Source organism: Tinamus guttatus, unplaced genomic scaffold (assembly GCF_059628265.1).
Source record: "Tinamus guttatus ecotype Peru unplaced genomic scaffold, ASM5962826v1 Tinamus_guttatus_pri_ptg001602l, whole genome shotgun sequence".
Classification (NCBI taxonomy): domain Eukaryota; kingdom Metazoa; phylum Chordata; class Aves; order Tinamiformes; family Tinamidae; genus Tinamus; species Tinamus guttatus.
The window spans coordinates 2,232,119-2,250,167 of NW_028290136.1; positions in this window are offsets into that span (position 1 = coordinate 2,232,119).

Consider the following 18,049-nt stretch of genomic DNA (forward strand, 5'->3'; position numbering starts at 1 on the left):
CAGTCAAATCTTTTTCCATTGTGGAGTTCTTGGTATCTAATAACAATTGGGTTTACTCCTCAACTTTCTTTCCCTAGCATGAGCAAACAGTCTCTGTCTCTTCTGCAGCACATCTAGTTTCATAAATTGTAGAAATTATTGCCTCTATGACTGTAGTCTCTTTGCTGGCAGAAAAGTCAAATGTCAACAGGAAAAGATGGTTAGAAAATCATCATGATTGCGTACTTTGCATCATTTAAGGAAACAAAGGTTTCCTGCTAACTACAGCTTAAAGATGGCAGCCCTCAAAATGACTGTTTATGCTTGGTTTGACCAAATTTTACATGTTTGCTACTGAACTGGTAGGCTAAGAACAGCTATTACACATACTAGCCATATGGAAACTGTATCAGTGAGGGAGTAGAAAGCAAACTTTTCCAGCAATCCCTTCTCGGTAATGGTAGCATAAATCTGTGGTTACCCAGTTGGCTTCAACGGATCTGCTTTACATTTATGCTGCTGTAGCCAAGCATGAAATTTGTCCCAGTGATTTATTCTGTAATATTCTATTTATTAGAATAGACTAGGTTGGACTCAGTTCTGCACTTAAAAAACACTATGTAATTTAAAAATTCACAGTAATTAGAGATAAAAATCCATGGTTGAGGAGTGACTCCAGACCAAAATTTTCAAAATGTTTTGGGTATTATATGTTGCCTCCATTACTATGATGAGCCAGATATATGAAGCGACCTATGAATTAATATGTGCATGCTTCAGATGTGAAATAGCTCTTAGACCCCGATCATTTGGGGTTAGGAAAGCTCTAGGGATAGCTATGTAAAGCTGATTGCTCTTCACATTTTAACAAAGGATTCAAGTGTTCATTGTATAATTCCTAAATCTGTAACATGGTTTCATATACTAAGACAAAAGTTGTTATCTAGGAGAAATAGTTGGAGAAAAAAATGCAATAAATCCACAACAAAATGAATTGACCACCTTAGTCTAATATGGACTAACATACTTAAAACACTCTCATCATAGATACTATAGGTGTAAAGATGACAGAGCCAGAGCCTTTTCCTTGGTAACCAGTGACAAGATATGAGGCAATTGTAACAAATTAGAATACCAGCAATTCCACTCCACAATAAAAACACCACTTTGTTGTTGTGAAGGTAGTTGAACCCTTGAACAGTTTTCCCAGTGTGGCTGTGGAGTTTGGGATATTTTCCAAACCCAGCTAGATATAAACCTGGGCAACAGGCTGTACCTGAGCCTGCTCTGCGCTGGGAGCTGGACCAGACAATCTCCAGAGCTGCCTTCCAGCCTCAGTTACTCTGCAATTGCTAGGCAGAGCTGAACTTATATTTTGCATATCTGAATAGGGTTGTGAAGAGTAATTAATAATAATGGGATAGCAATGACATTCTACTAATCCATAAACTACAAATGAGTATCCACATCTTTAACTCCCTTTTTAGAAAGACCTTTTCATGGAAAAAAAAAAAAAAAAGTGTTTCCATATTGCTATTCATAATAGATGTCTGAAGTTTATTAAAGAATCTGGCAGTGTCAGCCATTATATAAATTAAAAACTGTCCTTTCTCTAATTGTGGATAATTTTGAATTTCTATTATGATGTTGCAAATTACTCAGCTACTCTTGATGTAAAACAGCCTTTCAGAAATCAGACAGTATATCAAAATCTTTCGTATATATTGGTTCCTTAATTCTTTTTTTATTTCTTTTGGAGGATTAGGAAATTGACTATTGCTCTACAATCCTTGCTCTGCTTTTAGAAAGTCAGCTAATGAAGGCTCTTTGGTAGCAATCCATATAACAGAATCATGTTCGCTTATATGAAACCCTCCACCTTTACCCCAAGAAATGTCTCTTAATTTATTGAATGTGGATTAGCTATTGTTATGATATATATCACTTAGTAGCAACAATCTCCCCATGATCTGAAATTATACTAAAAAACTTTTTTTTTTTTTTTTTTTTTTTTTAAGAAAAGCCATTTTGGAATGAGGGAGAGAGTATTGGGTGCTCTCCGCCTGTATAAACTCAAACAATATATTCTGCATCTTGCAAGCCTGACCCAATCTGAAACCTATAAAAATAGTGTATTTTCATGGTTTTGGTAGCCTTTGAGTAAGACTCAGATTCCATGAAAAGATTAGACAAAAGCAACCATAGAATCAATTGGATGTTTTCCGCATTGACTGACTACTGTCTCCACCTTTTGCAGTAGTTGTACAATAGCTGCTCTGTAACAAAGTTCAGATAAAATTTACATAGCCATCTGGGTAAAATATATAATTCATTAACACCTTATCTTGTAGATGAAAATTGCAAATTTAAAACCTTTCTTCTTGTGACAAACTGGAATCATTTTTTTTTTGCCAGTAGCGTGAATTGATGTTTCCCATCTTTTGCTCTAAGTGTTTGGTGGGAAATGCACAATTTGCACTTCAAAGACTCACTCTAGATTAGTTGTCTGCTTAGCAGCTGTACAAAAGTCTTACAATTGTATCATTAAAGTCAAGAGATTTCCATATATTTCAAGGGACAGGTTTATGTGTGTTTGATTCTGTAGGAAGTATTAGATTGCATATCGTTGTGTGGAACATTTCGATATGCTTGGATTGAAGACCTATGTTATACAGATGATAAACTCGGTGACCATTACTATGTGAAATCTCATATGTGTGTAAAATAATTTAGCAAACACGAGGCAAATGACGAGGCAAAAATAAACTCAATGGTCCAACACAATCCTCCAATTGCACTGACAAGCCTGTGTATGTGAACTCTTACCATGAGGTCTGTATCTGTTTGAGGTGTCTCCAAGCAGACACGGTTTGCTCAAAAGAGGTTGCATCCTGCCATGCAATCCTCTCAAAATGTTCAGAGAGCCTTCGCTACTGATTTGCAAAATCAAATATTTTGATTCCAGCAGTGTAAAAACCATTCTTGGGACAACAGATGGTCCACAAAAATATTTCCTCTGCATGATACGAATGATGAAGAAACAAGAAAACTGACAAGTGTGTGGGAAGACAAGTTCCCTTGACAAACTTTGTTTTGGGAAAAGTCATCTATGTTAGCAACATGCCCAGACACATTATGCTTGATCATGACAAAAGGCAGAGAATGCAATGGAATATTAAAAGATAAAGGTTTTAATCTGACATTAAGTCTAGCACTGCTTGGTTTAACTTGGAAATGTTGATAGTAACTGTAATAAAAAACCCAGAAATCTCTGACAGCAATAGAAATTAGTGCTAAAATATCATCAGTTAAAATTGATTGTTAAAATAAATGTCACAAAGATTTCATTAGTAGCAAAAAGCTTTTTTTCTTTTTTTTCCCCTTACAGGGAACTCATTTTTACTTTTGTATTCTCCCTGGCTAAACATCAAGTGTTTTGTACGTTTTAATGCATTTTTAACTTTTTTTTGAGATAAAGAAATATCCTTGTTTTTCGTTTTACAGATGGAGAACTGGGGCAGATAGAGGGCATGCTTTATCTGTGATGATAGATTTGCATCTTCACTCCTGGATTCCCTGAATATTTGGAAAATCTTTTTTTCTTCTCTCACGAGAAAACATTTTCCTGCTTACAGATAGTCTCATATAGAAGTATTGACAGCATGACACCCAGTACAAGAAAAAAGTATGTCTCAGGATGCCCTTGCCCCCTTTCTTGGGGGAAGAATATGAACATCTCCCCCTGGTCCCTAAAGATGCTAAAAGATAATAGCTGTGTTAGTTACAGGCGTCTGCACCACCTTATCATCTTATGTTGCAGCAGCAAAACCCAGTCTCAAGCCATGACATCCAATGTGGCTCCCTAGACAAAAAATACCAGTGATGACATAGACCTAGAAGGTATCTCTTGAACAGACCTTTGATCTAGTCTCCTCACGCAGCTAACACACTGTTAGAAAGGACACAGCAACCAGGACCCCCAGGACTAAGAGGGTAAAAATCTCCTCCGAGTGTTGAGTGGTCCAATACCCCAGCTATAGGCATCACTCGACAGTTCAAAAAACTACCAAAGCCTTTCCACAGAGCTACACAGGCAAACAGACATATTAGGTTTAACAAAGGCTAACACCTAGAAACTATTCATGTGTAGCAGAAATATTTATTTTGTTGGTACCCGCACATCTGGGGATTTTTCCTGATATAGAGGATTTCTAGATATTTTATTAGTTTGTTGAAATAAAGTTACCTTTGATATGAAAACTATTACATGAAACCAGGATATGGACCTGAAATGAGGATGATTTCACTATCTAACTAAATCCATTTATCCTGATAGGGTCCATATCATGCATTAGTAATATGTATGTAGAAGCTGACAGCTTTGCTATTTGGCTGCCAGCAGGGCTCTCCGGGAGCAAGGAACAGAGGCAAGAGACATTCCTCCAGCAGAACTTGCCACACGTCTGTCTGATGGAACAGACACAAGCAAATGGTGTAAGCCCTCAGTTAACGCTGGTTTCCATGGTCTTACTGTCCTCTGTGCCATCAGAAGAAGTCAGGTAAATCAGAACGACACTCCCCAAAAAGCATCAAATCTTCTCCTGTCCCACTGTAACAAATCACAGACTCATAGAATGGCTGAGGTTGGAAGGGACCTCTAGGGATCATCTAGTCCAACCCCCTCGCCCAAGCAGGGACACCTAGAGCACGTGGCACAGGGTGGCATCCAGGTGGGTTTTGAAGATCTCCAGAGAAGGAGACTGCACTGCCTCTCTGGGCAGCCTGTTCCAGGGCTCTGTCACCCTTACAGTAAAGTTCTTCCTTCTTCATGGAGATGAAACTCCCCGTGTTACAATATGTACTCATTACATCTTATTCTATCACTGACTACCACCAAGAAGAATTTAGCCCTGTTCTCCTTACATTCTTCCCTCAGGTATTCGTACATGTTGATAAGATGCCTTCTCAATCTTTTCTTCTCCAGGCTAAACAGGGTCAGCTCACTTAGTCTTTCCCTATACAGTAAATGTTTGACTCCCTTAATAATCTTTGTGGCCCTAATCTGTACTGGTGCCTGGAGTTATTCCTCCCCAGATGCAGGATCCTGCACTTGTCCTTGCTGAACCTCATGAAGTTCCTCTCTGTCCAGCTCTCCAACCTATCTAGGTCCCTCCGAATGGCAGCGCAGCCCTCTGGAGTGTCGGCCACTCCACCCAGTTTGGTATCATCTGCAAACTTGCTGAGGGAGCACTATGTGCCCTCATCCAAGTCACTGATGAAAAGTTGAACAAAAAAGCCTGAATTCCTTCCTCCAAGTACATGCTCCTTCCATCATCATACAGGGGAATACAGATTTTTTTTTATTTTTAAAGGAAACAGGACCATTATGCAGATGAAGGACTGGTGACTTTTCTGCTCTTTTGCTGCATGTTCTATTAAATGCTGTTCTTCACAGATACTTACACATGCATATTTATACTATATATCCATAGATCATATTTTTCCTACACTCCCTAATTAGGAACCCTTCTCCAACTCCACAGCATTTTTATCATCTGTTTTCCTTTTCTTCTTATCTGTCTACATATGTGATCTTTGAAAAGTCTTTTTATCAACTAAAGAAAAATAGATGAATAGAAAGAACCAGCTACATTATTGCTGGCTTGAACTTTTTCATAAACCTGTCCTGCTTATGAATTCTTAATAGAAGTGGCTGTAATCAGAGCTAGTCATTGCTTGCATTGATAATTTTAGCACTTCAGCTTTTTTTTTTTTTTTTTTTTAAAAAAAGGCCTGATTATAATGATCAGTCTCTTGGAATTTGTTTTACATTTTCTGATCACTGTGTTTTTACACACTGTCTGGCTCTAATAAGATAAAAGGACTGCCTGTTGTAAAAACAATATTTTCTTTTCTGCGTTCTTCCTCTTTCAGGAATTAAAACTCTTTCAGTGCATTACAGATAATTGAAAAATTAAAATTATGGGCTTATTTTTAGCTTGAAAAAGAAAGATCTAGCAGAGTAATTCTGTCCAGGAAGTCTAAAAGATAAGAATAGTCAGATAAGGCCCTTTCCCATGCTCTGCAATCAAATAAAACTGCTGTTCGTTTTAACAGAAGTGTGCAGAGGGGTAGAGTGCCTTTGATACTGTAAGTTTCACATATGGACATATGGAGGTTACTTATTAAACAAGTAAAGCATTTAGTGCTGACTAGAAAGAGTGACAAGCAGTAGATCTACTATTGTCTCTACTAGCTGCAATGCCCTGGCTTTGAAAAAAAAAAAAAAAAAAGTCTACATTTTTGTGGAATGAAACATCAGAACTTAAACAAATAACAAGATGACTTAGATAGATAAACAACTCAATCACAGATGTCTATACCATACAATATGTCTATAAAATAGCGACTGCAAAATTCTGAGCTCACAGCTAAATTCTATTGTTTATTCATACAGACAAATATATAACGACAGTTTTCTTTTTGAAAAAAGGATATTTTTTCTGAGCAAATATCTATGTACACTTATATTGACTTCATCAAATTCCTATAGATATTTTTCATAATTAGAAAGCGCACTTAGCAAATTTGTTTCAGAAAATGCTGGAAAGTCATGGATCCAATTCTCTTTCATGTTTTCTTATTGTTTTTCTGTTCTTTTCCCATCATTACATGACACGCAAGTAGCAGTAATTCCTACTGACATATCATAACAGCTGAAACGTTCTGTTATTTGGACTGTCCTTCTAAAAACATCATGAACAATTGATCGTTACCTTCAATTGAAAAAAAAAAAGTCACAAAGAATTTTGGCATAGGAACTTCAGAAGAGAAGATCTGATATATTGTTTGAATACATTTTATATGCCTCCTGTGTCCACTGTAATGAAAACACTGTGACAGGCATCTTTATATTGATTCACAGAACTCCTACTATTTGCAGCCTAGGCCTAATGATTTCAAAGAAAACCTAAAATATGGATTAGAGGTGTGCTTCTAAAGATGTTTCTTCATTGCAGTACAAGCAGATCATTCTCATCCTCCTCTTGCATTTCATCTTCCCAAAGTTATCTTATACAACTGCCTGGAGGTCTGTGCAATAAGACACATCACTGTAATGTTCTGGGTTAAAAATGCTTCAAAGATCTCTTCTAGCTTGTTTTTGCCATGCAGCTTTTTTTTTCCATTGATTTGCTTTTATGCTGTTAACCACATGCTGGCAGAAATGAGAGAGCAACAAATTACAAGGGGTAGAAGAAGATGTGAAAATAGGAAATTTCAGAGCAACTTCTCAATTTAAGATAGAAGCCAGATTAGGAAGCTGATGTGGGGAATTAAGTTAGCTCTTCAAAAATCCCTTTTCTGTTTTTGTTACTATTATTATTTTTCTTGACAATATTTTTTATTGCTATACCTACTTCTGAATGAGCAAATCTTCAAAAACTCTTGGGCTGGAATACTTCACAGCAGAAGCGTATAAAGTAGATAATTACTGGCTTACTTACTCCTCTTGCCTTTGTACAATTTCCATTTCATTTTTCCAAAGTGTTGGGCAAAAAGGTATAGAATAAGAATGGTAAAGAAAACAATCTCTAAGTGTTTAACTTATAGTGTTAATCTTTAACAAGTTAAAAGACATTAAGCATACTTTTAATGATGTTCTCTGGAATGATTTCAATGTCAAAGCATATTGAAAAAGATTATGAAGAGCTGCAGAATAGGCACATAATAGACATTAAAAACCCTAAACTTTGCAATTATGCAAGCATATAATTAGGAGAATGCTATACAATAAACACCAATTAAGCTGGAACAATCACTAGGGGAATAACAAAATGAATACTGAAGCAGGAAAAGCAAAGCCATCTGCACGCTGAAAAATACTGTGAATTCAAGACAGGATGTGCATAGATAAATACCTGAGGCTCTTTATTACCACACTGGGTAGAGGGGGGCTGGGGGGGGAAGGATGACATAACATTTTCTTACGAAGTTCTCCAACTAGGAAGAAACCAAAAGACACTATATAAGAGATTGTTTCAAAAAAAGCACAGAAGAAAAAGGAAATGAGAGTATCTACAATCATTGTTTAAAATGAGACATTTAGGTCTTCTTCTTTCAAAGATTCAATCCAAAAACAGTTTTTATTTACCAGGAAAAATATAGCTTCATATGTAGATTTCTTAAGAATTTTATTACTGTGGTTTGCCTGAGCACAGACCTGCAAAATCTGGAGAGCAACACATCAGTAACGGTTAATGCATTCACTTTCTAGCCATTTATTAAGCCATTTCCTTGCAGTCTTTCTTATTATTTTCCTCATTATCATATCTAAAACAATCGCCTGCTATAGAACTGTCTTTCATTCACCCAGTATGGAACTTTCTTGCCTCTTTTGCTTATAAAAAGGCCTCTTTCTCAGGAGAAGTGAAATCTAATTTCACAAGGAAAGAATTCACATCATCTAGTGTCTATGGACAATTAGTCCCCATAAAAGCTATATTCGGTCCTCGCTCTGTCACAGGATACAAAAGCCTTAAACATTAATGAAAAACTTGTGATGTGACTTGACCCATGACTTTGTATATGTGAGTTATTTATGGAGCCGTACTTCTCCAGTTTCATACAGTATCAGTGTTGGATCTCAAATTGCCAATCCTGAGTTCTTGCAAAAGGAGCTAGTGACAAATTCTCCTTCTAGAACTCCACAAAGCCATGGCATCAGCAACAGCAATACCAAAAAGTAAACAAGGTAAATGGGAAGAGGGGCAAGATGCAAAGGAGGTCTTTTGTTTCGGCTGCAATTCGGTTAAATTTGGGAACATCACTCAGCAGTAAGTTGTAATACCAATGATCTTACCCACCTGCTTGGGAGCGAGCTTCTTGGCTCGGCAAAAGTGGTGACACTTGCATCCCTCCTTATGATGAGAGTTGATGACAGTTATTTTTTCCCTGTGGCCTCAGAGAGGACAGGAGACACCATTCCTCCTGTTTCCTGCCTGCCTGTTTCTGGATGGGTTTATTGGATAACCAAGACCCTCATATGCTGCAGTTATGGTCGGGAAAAAACAAAGCAGAGTAAAACAAAGTTTAACCATCCCAGTCTTGTGAGAAGTGAAAATTCCACCCATCCTCCAAAGACGACCTCAGTGCAAATCATAAAATACTTTGGATCCCACAGACAGAGAAAGTAAGGATGAAAACAGTCTTTAGCAGTGACAAAGTGTTAAGGTCAGAAGGAACAGAGTGTGGGCATGTGTTCATCCCCAGCATGCACATAACATCACTTTTTCCAGCTCCTGGATAATATCCTGGCCAATTGTTCTCACCTTCTGGGCATATGTGCAACAAAAAGATTCAGAAGTGAGCTCTCTGCAGGAAACCCCAGGCTTTTGAAAATGGAGGCCTCAGTTTTCATGTCACCTGAGTTAAAAGGCATGAAAAGGTAAGATACTGTTAAAGACATGGTGTTTAGGCAATTGGAGAACTTATCTAAACCCAGAAAATATTTTTTTACTCTTTACATGCGTGTAATCTTGCAAATCACTGCTAAATATTTGCCTGTGCATTGTTTAAAGCTTCATGACAACTTAAATGTTTGACTTCCTCATTTTTGTTAATACATTATTTCTATGAATTCAAAAGCCATCAGAGAAAGTACTTTAAATATTATACTGAACAATATTCATCAACATAAATTATACACGGCTCATTTCAGATTTCTTGCATAACCCAATATATACTTCCATACTCCACTCTTGCTAGTGGGAATAAATTAATTATAACATTAGAAGCCATTGTACAAAGGTTAAAAACAGGCAGGCTTGCATTCAATCTACAGAAAACTAAAAAGTTTAGGTTAATGAAATGTCTGCAGAAACGAGTCCTATTAATTAGCAGGTTCACAGCATCCTTCACAGCTATATTTTAGAGATGCCAAAGTGTAATATATTAGTGCTGTAGGCAAAAGCTGTATTGCTATCTAGAGAATCATTTCAAGCTTATTTTATTCAAGCTTGGATCTTTTTTCTAGTGATTTGTATGCTGTAAAGCACTACCTCTTCCTCGAAATCTTGCACGAGACAGAAATCAAGTATGATGTTTATGGACCTGTAGATAATGAGATAAAACTAGTGGAAGAGCTGTGGTTTTATTTATTTTTTAAAAATGGATTGCATTTTCAAAGTTTCATTAACATTATACCTGAGATAGGTAAGTGTTTATAGATTTTTCCCCTTTATTTGCTTTGGATTTGATGATATAATCTCTTTTTTTTTTTTCTTTTCTTTCTGTTATTTTTTGCTGTTTTTCTTTTTTTGGAGATGGGGAGAGGACTAAGAGGGCTGATCCAAACTCATAGCGGCCAGCACAAGTCTTTTCACTGACACTGCTGAACATTTGAACTAGATCTAGTAAAGAAAAATAAATAAATAAATATATAGCTAAGTGTAGTGTCTGGCATTCTAATAAAACTGAAGCTTTGTGTTTCATATGTAGAGAACACATGGAGTGAGAAGTATTGGTATTACCTCCCATTTTGACCTGAAAGAGAAACATGAGTAGATATTGTCTTGCTTTAGACTTTTTCAATACAATCCTGGCCCTTTGAGGAATATCAGAGACATTGCTGTCATTAGGGCTGCTTTTGTGGGATGGACACTTACATTTCTTTAACAGGAAACTTCTCTCCCTGTGTGACCACCTTTCGAACCAAGCAGTAGACCATCATTTGCGGTCCTGCAGGCTGTTTTTCTTCGGAGCAGAAACTGCGGATGGAAGGAGGGGTGGGAAGGGGCGAGCTGCCAGACTTGCAGCCAGTTCCCGGCACGGGGACTTCTTGTTCTGCGCCGTATGGGCAGAGGAGGAGGAGCCGCCCTCAAAGCCAAGCACTGTGGCACAGCTCCAGAAATGACGGTACCGGCGTGGGGAGCAGCATTTCTGCAGCTCCCTACGTAGGCAGCTCTGACTTTAAATCCCATTCACTCCCTAACCTATACCTGTAAAGATGAAGCAGCTTAATGGGAACAGTTTAAACAATAAGTTGCTACCAGCCAGAACACACTCAATTATATTGGGTAGTGATTTTATTTGTAGGAGAGGCAGAAGCCTAAACGGTGACCAGAATAGATCTGCCAGTTTTCTCAGTGCCTGGTTGCATTTTCTCTGCTTTGCATTTAGTCTATCAGTCCTCAGGAAAGTGCTTGAGTCGTGTGGGTAGATCAGCTTCTGTTCAAGTCTTGCCACCCACTTGCACATATTGCAAAAAGCCTCCGTTATTTCCTTCTTCAGTAAAGGGGCTTATCTGCATGTCCCTCCCCCGCCATCTCCTCAGCCTTCCCACTCAGAAAAACCCAACAACCACAATGTTTTTGTGTGGGCTGCTGAACACTTGGTGAAAATTCTTGGTCAATGCTAAATTGGGCTTCCTTTCATCTAATGACATCCCTTCCCCTGCCCCAGTTTATTACATTTAAGAAATACAGGTAAGTCCAAGAACAACCAGGAAGGTAATAATAGTGAGAAAAAAATAAATTAGATTAAGAAGACATTGAAAATATATATGCCTTTTGATTGCAGTAATTAAGGTATGTAGACAGACACAATAAAATCAGCATGAGTCCTTCATTTGATTCAAAGCTCATTCATTTGAGCTATTCACTACTACACCATCTAACAATCTGTATTTATAAGTTTTTGTAAAAATGGTACCTTTTCCTCCATAAGGAACTAGTGATTTCAAAGTAAATGTGACAATTTTGCTCACCAGAACAGTCTTTCTTCTTTTTTTTTCATTCAAAATGCAAAAATGAAAATTGGCAGGGGGCAAAGAGGGAAAGAGGGCAGAGAGCATAAGTTGTTGTATTAGATCCAGGTATTGAGAAATCAAAGTTGGTCTAGGGATCTTACTTACATATTAACAAAAAGCTGTAAGAGGACCAACGCTTTCACTTTGTTTATATGCTTAGATAAGAATATAAGTCCACTGACTCCAGTTTAAGCAGGCTCAGGGAGAGATCACTCTTGACAGACAGGCAGAGTCATACTGTTTGTGGAAATTTTCCAATTTATATGTGTGTCTTCAGTCATGCAGACCTACCAGGATCCCATGTGTTTTGCTAGTCAAAACATTGGGAAATATCCAAAATTCAGCAATCTTAAAATACCATAACATGCATTAAATATACCACAACATCTTCAGCTTGCATGCGCAGATACTGACACATTTTGTACAGCCCTCTGTTCCTTTAAGGAAAGTCAGCTAGAAATCAGCTTTACAGTGAAGAAATTGTTTTGTAAAAGAACTGAAACACCAAAACCCCATCTGCTCAAGACACCTTCCCGTATTTTATAGGAACTGGGCTGTAGCTTGGCATCCTATATATGACAATGCATGCTCCCCATGGCTATGATCAACTCCCAACCTTAGGCTTGCTTGCAGGGTGGAAACTACAGACCACAAGCATCTGTGAGGATGGACTAAAGAATGGGGCGGGGGGGGGACATTGGAAGAGCGTGCACTGTTTGCTGCATGTTTGGTTCTCAATTGAAACAAAAGCATAGGTTTGCATAGGGCATGCAAACCCAATCTTTTATGACAGTTTTGAGCACAAGGCAAATCCTTGAGCAAAAATTACTTAATTGCATGAGGCTGCAATTAAACACCTATTTAAGTGCTTAAGATTAATTCTAATCTTAACCAATCACTTAAATCACCTGGAGTTTACATTCTTTAGGGAATCACACTCTGAAAACTTCATTAACTTGAGCCCTTCCTGAGCCAAGTGTCTAGCATCTAAATTTCTGATCAGGGTAGATTTCCAAACCTTTAATAAGATTTGGGGACATTCTAGTTTGACATTTGACACATAATAAAATAGACTTGGAGCCACAGAATTACCTCAGTTTATATACAGATATAAGACCCAATATTTTCTTCACTTTCACTGGCTCTTCAGCAACATAATTCTAGCACTAAAATTTCCCTCAGTGGAGATCTCTCTGATTTATATTTTTAAAAGTGAGAGGTTTAAGCTCCCAGGCATTGGCTTAGTCTTTAGTCAAACTTAGTCTTAGGCTTAGTCAAACATTTGACGTTGTTTTGACACACTGAGGCACAGAAACCTAGACTTTGTTTTGATTTCATATGTTTCTTTATTACAACAACCCAGGACCTTTTTTTTAACCTTTGTTCTTGGATTTATTCTTGGAAATCTTTCTTTGGCCCATCTTTCTCATATGAAACTTTAATTCATGAAATTTTCCTCCTGCTTGCCAAAGTAAATGTTCCGAGGCAGAAATAAACAATTTTGACATCAAACCCATTCAATTAAACCACTCTGTGCAAAGCAAAGGTGTATTTTAGAAACTATTTCTGTGCTAACTGAATAAATTCCCCTTCAACAGAGCAAAACCAAATGCCACCATGAATGGGAAATGCTTCTAGTCATTCTAAAAAAGAAAAAGAGAGCCCATTTCAATGTCCTAACTTCAGACCCCCTAATCACTTTAAAAATTACTCTTGTAACTCATGAACTACCATTTTTTCAAAACGCTGCAGAAGCTGATTCACTAGAAATTTTTGAAAGAAGTGGCTGTGTTATCTTGCATCTTGCAAGGATTCATAGATGTGTAAGCTGAAAGAATATATCAGCTTGAATTAGAAGCACTCAAAATGGGCAAAGTTCCCATTTTAAAGATATATAAACAAATCAAGACTCTAGTAAGACTCCTAATTCTCTGATTACTTCGTTATTCTTTTCTATTATCTAAAAGATAAAATCTGTGTAGAATACATTGTCCTGCAGAGCTGGCATCTGGGTTTCTCAGCCTTAGAATAAACCCATGCATTGTTCACATCTATAATGAAATGTCACTGTGTTAATTTAGGCGACTTAAACTTCACCCAACTTTTTCTCTATTTTAGGTCACTTTTTCTCAATTTCCCTCTACAGAACCCTTCAGTAAGTTTTAGTCCTTCCTGTTCCTGAGGAAGGCTACAAAAGTATATGAAAGAGATAAACAAATCATGCTTCTAAATCAACATTGAATTGCAATTGCATTGCAGACTGTTTTGGACAGAATAGAGGATCTAAAAACATTTGGGCTACATCTCTTCAAAGAACTCTGCTGATTTAAGGTTTATCTGCAGAGCTGATGATTACACTCTTTCTCTTTGGCCTGTATCAGTGTTTTACCTTTTACTGTCTCCACACAGAGCAGATAGATAGACAGATTTTCTACAGGTAGGTGAGATGAGAGCTTCCACCACTCCTGTTCCGAACTGCTAGACTTGAAGACCCTAGTTTTGAAGTTGCTAGCAACAATGCCCAAGTTAATAAGTTTTACTGAGACACTGGACATTTTAATTTGGCTTCTGGGGAAAGGTCTTAATATTGAGAAGTTTTAATAGATACTGATGTATAATGCACATAAGTGTCATGCTTATGTTAAGTTGTTACATTGTACGCCTACTTACAGGGGAGTTTTCATGCCCAATCTAGAGAGGTTGGGAGGGCAACTTGGGTTGGGTGCAATTTGGCCCTCATCTGCTGTTGGCTACATTACTCAAAGTGGGAAACGGCCTCCATGCCACTGCTTCCATTCAAGAGTCAAAAATTAAAACAAGCACATCTTTTTAATATTTTATATCTCTTTTCGATTATGCCAGAAGCCCACCAGCGAATTTTACTTTCTGAAACAATGTTTGTGACTACATCTTGTATTTGAATAAATACAAGACAGATGGTGTGATCCAGAAAAGGAATACAGTAATAAATCCCTGTTCCTTTAATTTACACATTTTTTAGTTTTAAACTAAAAAAAATTATCTCTACGTAGCATATTTAGTCATAGCATACGACTTATCTCTATGTAGCATATTTAGACTAAGTGCACTTTGCCCTTAATACCCAAGGTATTCATAAGTTTATTTGCTTTTAAAGAAAAAAAAAAGAGAGAGAGAGAAAAGGAGGAGGAACATATTTCCCTTTGTTGATTCATCTTAAAAACCTGTCTAACTCCATTGTCTGAACAGAAAGAAAAAAATAACATAATAAAAAAATAAAAAGCACTGACAGTACAAAGTCAGTCCTCTAGGTAGCAGAAAAAGAGAGCCTTTCTTGCTGTGATCAAGTTTTGTGGATGTTCCAGTAACCTCAACATGGTTAATCCCACAAACTGTGTGCTTAATTCTAGTGAAAAGAATAATTTAAAATGTATTGTTGTTGTTGTTTTAGAGTTTATGTGAAAAGGGTGCCCTCTTCTGACAACATTTTCATTTCTTCTGAAATCTTAACTCTCTTCTTAACTCTTAGCTCTCTTCTCCAGTTACATTTTTTCCTTTGTTTCTGCATACTGTATTGGTAGGACCAGCACTCCATTCTTTACACTAATATTCAGAGCTTTGTAAGAAAGAAGTAAATATACTATGTACTTAATGTGAAAATTGCATGCAGGTGATAAACTTAATTAAAATCACCACCCCTTCTTTATCCAAACACAAAAGTAGCATACAATTGGATATCTGGCATCCTATGCTTGATATAGATATTAAATGGTGTTAGTGCTATTGTCACACTTACAATATTAGTATGATTCATCTTCCCATTTTCAGAAGCACGCAATGAATAGATCTCTTTATGCTTCAGTATTTTCACAGTGCCTGCATAAGGCTTTTGGTTTGGATCAGAGTACGCTTCTGAAATGATGATCCCAACTTGCCATGTCCTAGTTCACATTGCAGATCACCGGAGAGTCTCAGAGCATGCGGAGATGATTCCTTTCAAATGAAATTACAGTGAAAGAGGCCTTCCTGGAGAATACCTAATGTACTCTGATCACTAATCACACATGAAACAGGCATGCCCATCAGACTGAAGGGAGACATGTAAGAATTACCGGATTTTGCTTAGCTTGGAGGCAGTGTCAAACCACTCATAACTAACACTGATGTACATATGCGAAAATGCTCAAAAGAAATCTGGGAAACTTCAAAGTGAAGCAAGAAATTGTGGTCCCCTTTGAGTGCCTATAGTGACAGCTATCAAATGCACTACTTTTTAGGAATGGTTTTGCATTTAGCTTATATCCTGGTTAAGCACCTCTTTAGGTCAACATATCTGAATCCTTTTGGTCTCATTTGTGCTGTAGGGGTACTTCATTCGCTGTCCAGACAGATATGTCTCACCTATTTGTTAATTACCTGGAACAGTCCTTAGAAGTAACCCATAACTATACAAAATTTCCATCAAAAAAGTAGGTTTTCCGTAAGACTTTCTTCTTCGTAAAATGTAATCTGACCTCCTTTCAGTGTTGTCTTACTAAATAGTTTTCCACTTAGTTGCATATTAACATTGTCCTTAATTTTACCAGCATATATCTGCACTTAACCTGATACAAGTGAGTAATCCCAATGTGAAATCAATCCTTCTTAAGCTATCTGTGGCAGAGATCATAAACCACAACCCTAATGGATGGTATATAGCATCACTGAAGTCAATAAAGCTATCCCAAATAAAACTGGCAAATGGTCTTGTGCCACATATCCTTAATCTAGACCATTTAAACGTACTGTGAGCTAGCAGTGTTGTAGCAAACATTTCCTGTACTATGCATCACTTCTTTTTAGTAAACTGCTGCTTACTCCAGTTTGTACTGGTGCTTAATCAGTTTCTCAATATATTCCCACCTGAAATGGTATGGTTAAACTAAAAGATGGATTTATCAAATACAGATCAGTTCTAAGACAAGTACACAGAAAGTTTGTGGTATCAATTTTATAAATCTGTCACTTAAAATTTTCATCTTCCTGTGAACAAGCACTAAACAGACACTGCATTAGATCTCTAAAGTTTCTTGCATTTGACAGAAAGAGTTTAGAATTCATTACTAGAAGCATATACTAACACTATCCCTTTGGCATTACTGCAAGCCAACATTAGTACTAGCCCCATTAGCTACAGGGCTTTGTTTTACTCATGGAATATCTCTTTCCTCAGATTATAGAGGTTTTAGATTTTCTCATGGGAAATTGTTTTTGGATTTTGAATTTTTTCAGTTAGAAGGTATGTACACTACTTGTAGTAAAATTAAAGATGCTGGTGGGTATTTTGTGATGTGACAGACTACGTAGAATACTGTAATCCATGGAACCCCATCTTCAGCTCTGACGTGAAAGGAGATGCGTACGCCACTGAACTGTCAACACCACCGCTTTCAGAGCAGGGAACTCCTTGGAAGATTTCCATTTTCTGCCTGACCCTGATACCTTCTGCTGAGCTCAGGAGAGTTGACAGAATTAGCACAAAGTGGTATGTGGCAGTGGGCCATATCCAGCAGTGCTTTTCTGAACAATTACAGCATATTTTCGTCGGTGTTGGGAGACCCAAGGCTATATTCCAAGTGGTTAGTCACTTGGGAAGTGCAATTATGTACTGGAAATGCATTGCCTGGAACAGTCTCTCTTAAGAAATGGAAATTACAAACTAAATTGGGAAATCAGAACCAAAACCCTGATTCGTTTTTTCTCATTTTGATTACTTGGAACTCCTCACCAGCCCTTCTGCTTCGTTCCTCTTTACCTCAAATTTACCTAAATCAAAGCAAGAAGTCACTATTCCTATCCTACCTTTTATATAGATATATTTAAAATGTGTTAAAATATTATTATATGAAAATATTATTATTACCTTTATTCTGCATCACTGTGCAACTCTGGTAGTTTACGTCTACAGATCATTTCAAGATCCAAGGTTACGATTCCCTCCCATAGCTCTTTACCTCTTTGTCTAGACAGGTAAAAGCACATGCTATGGCTTGTTCAGAGCTTTGTGCATTTTTCATAAAACTTATTCACCTCTTCATAGGTTTTTGACATTCTGTCCATTAGTATTTAGTTGAAATTGGGCAACAAGTTCAGTGAACTACTGCTGTTAGGGACAGGGACAGTTGGGGTATAGGAAAGAAAGGAAACGATCAAAAGGGCTCATTTACACAAGAAAGGAGGATAAAATACACAAAACAACCTTGAAGAAGAAATATATACATATGTGTGTGTGTGTGTGTATATATA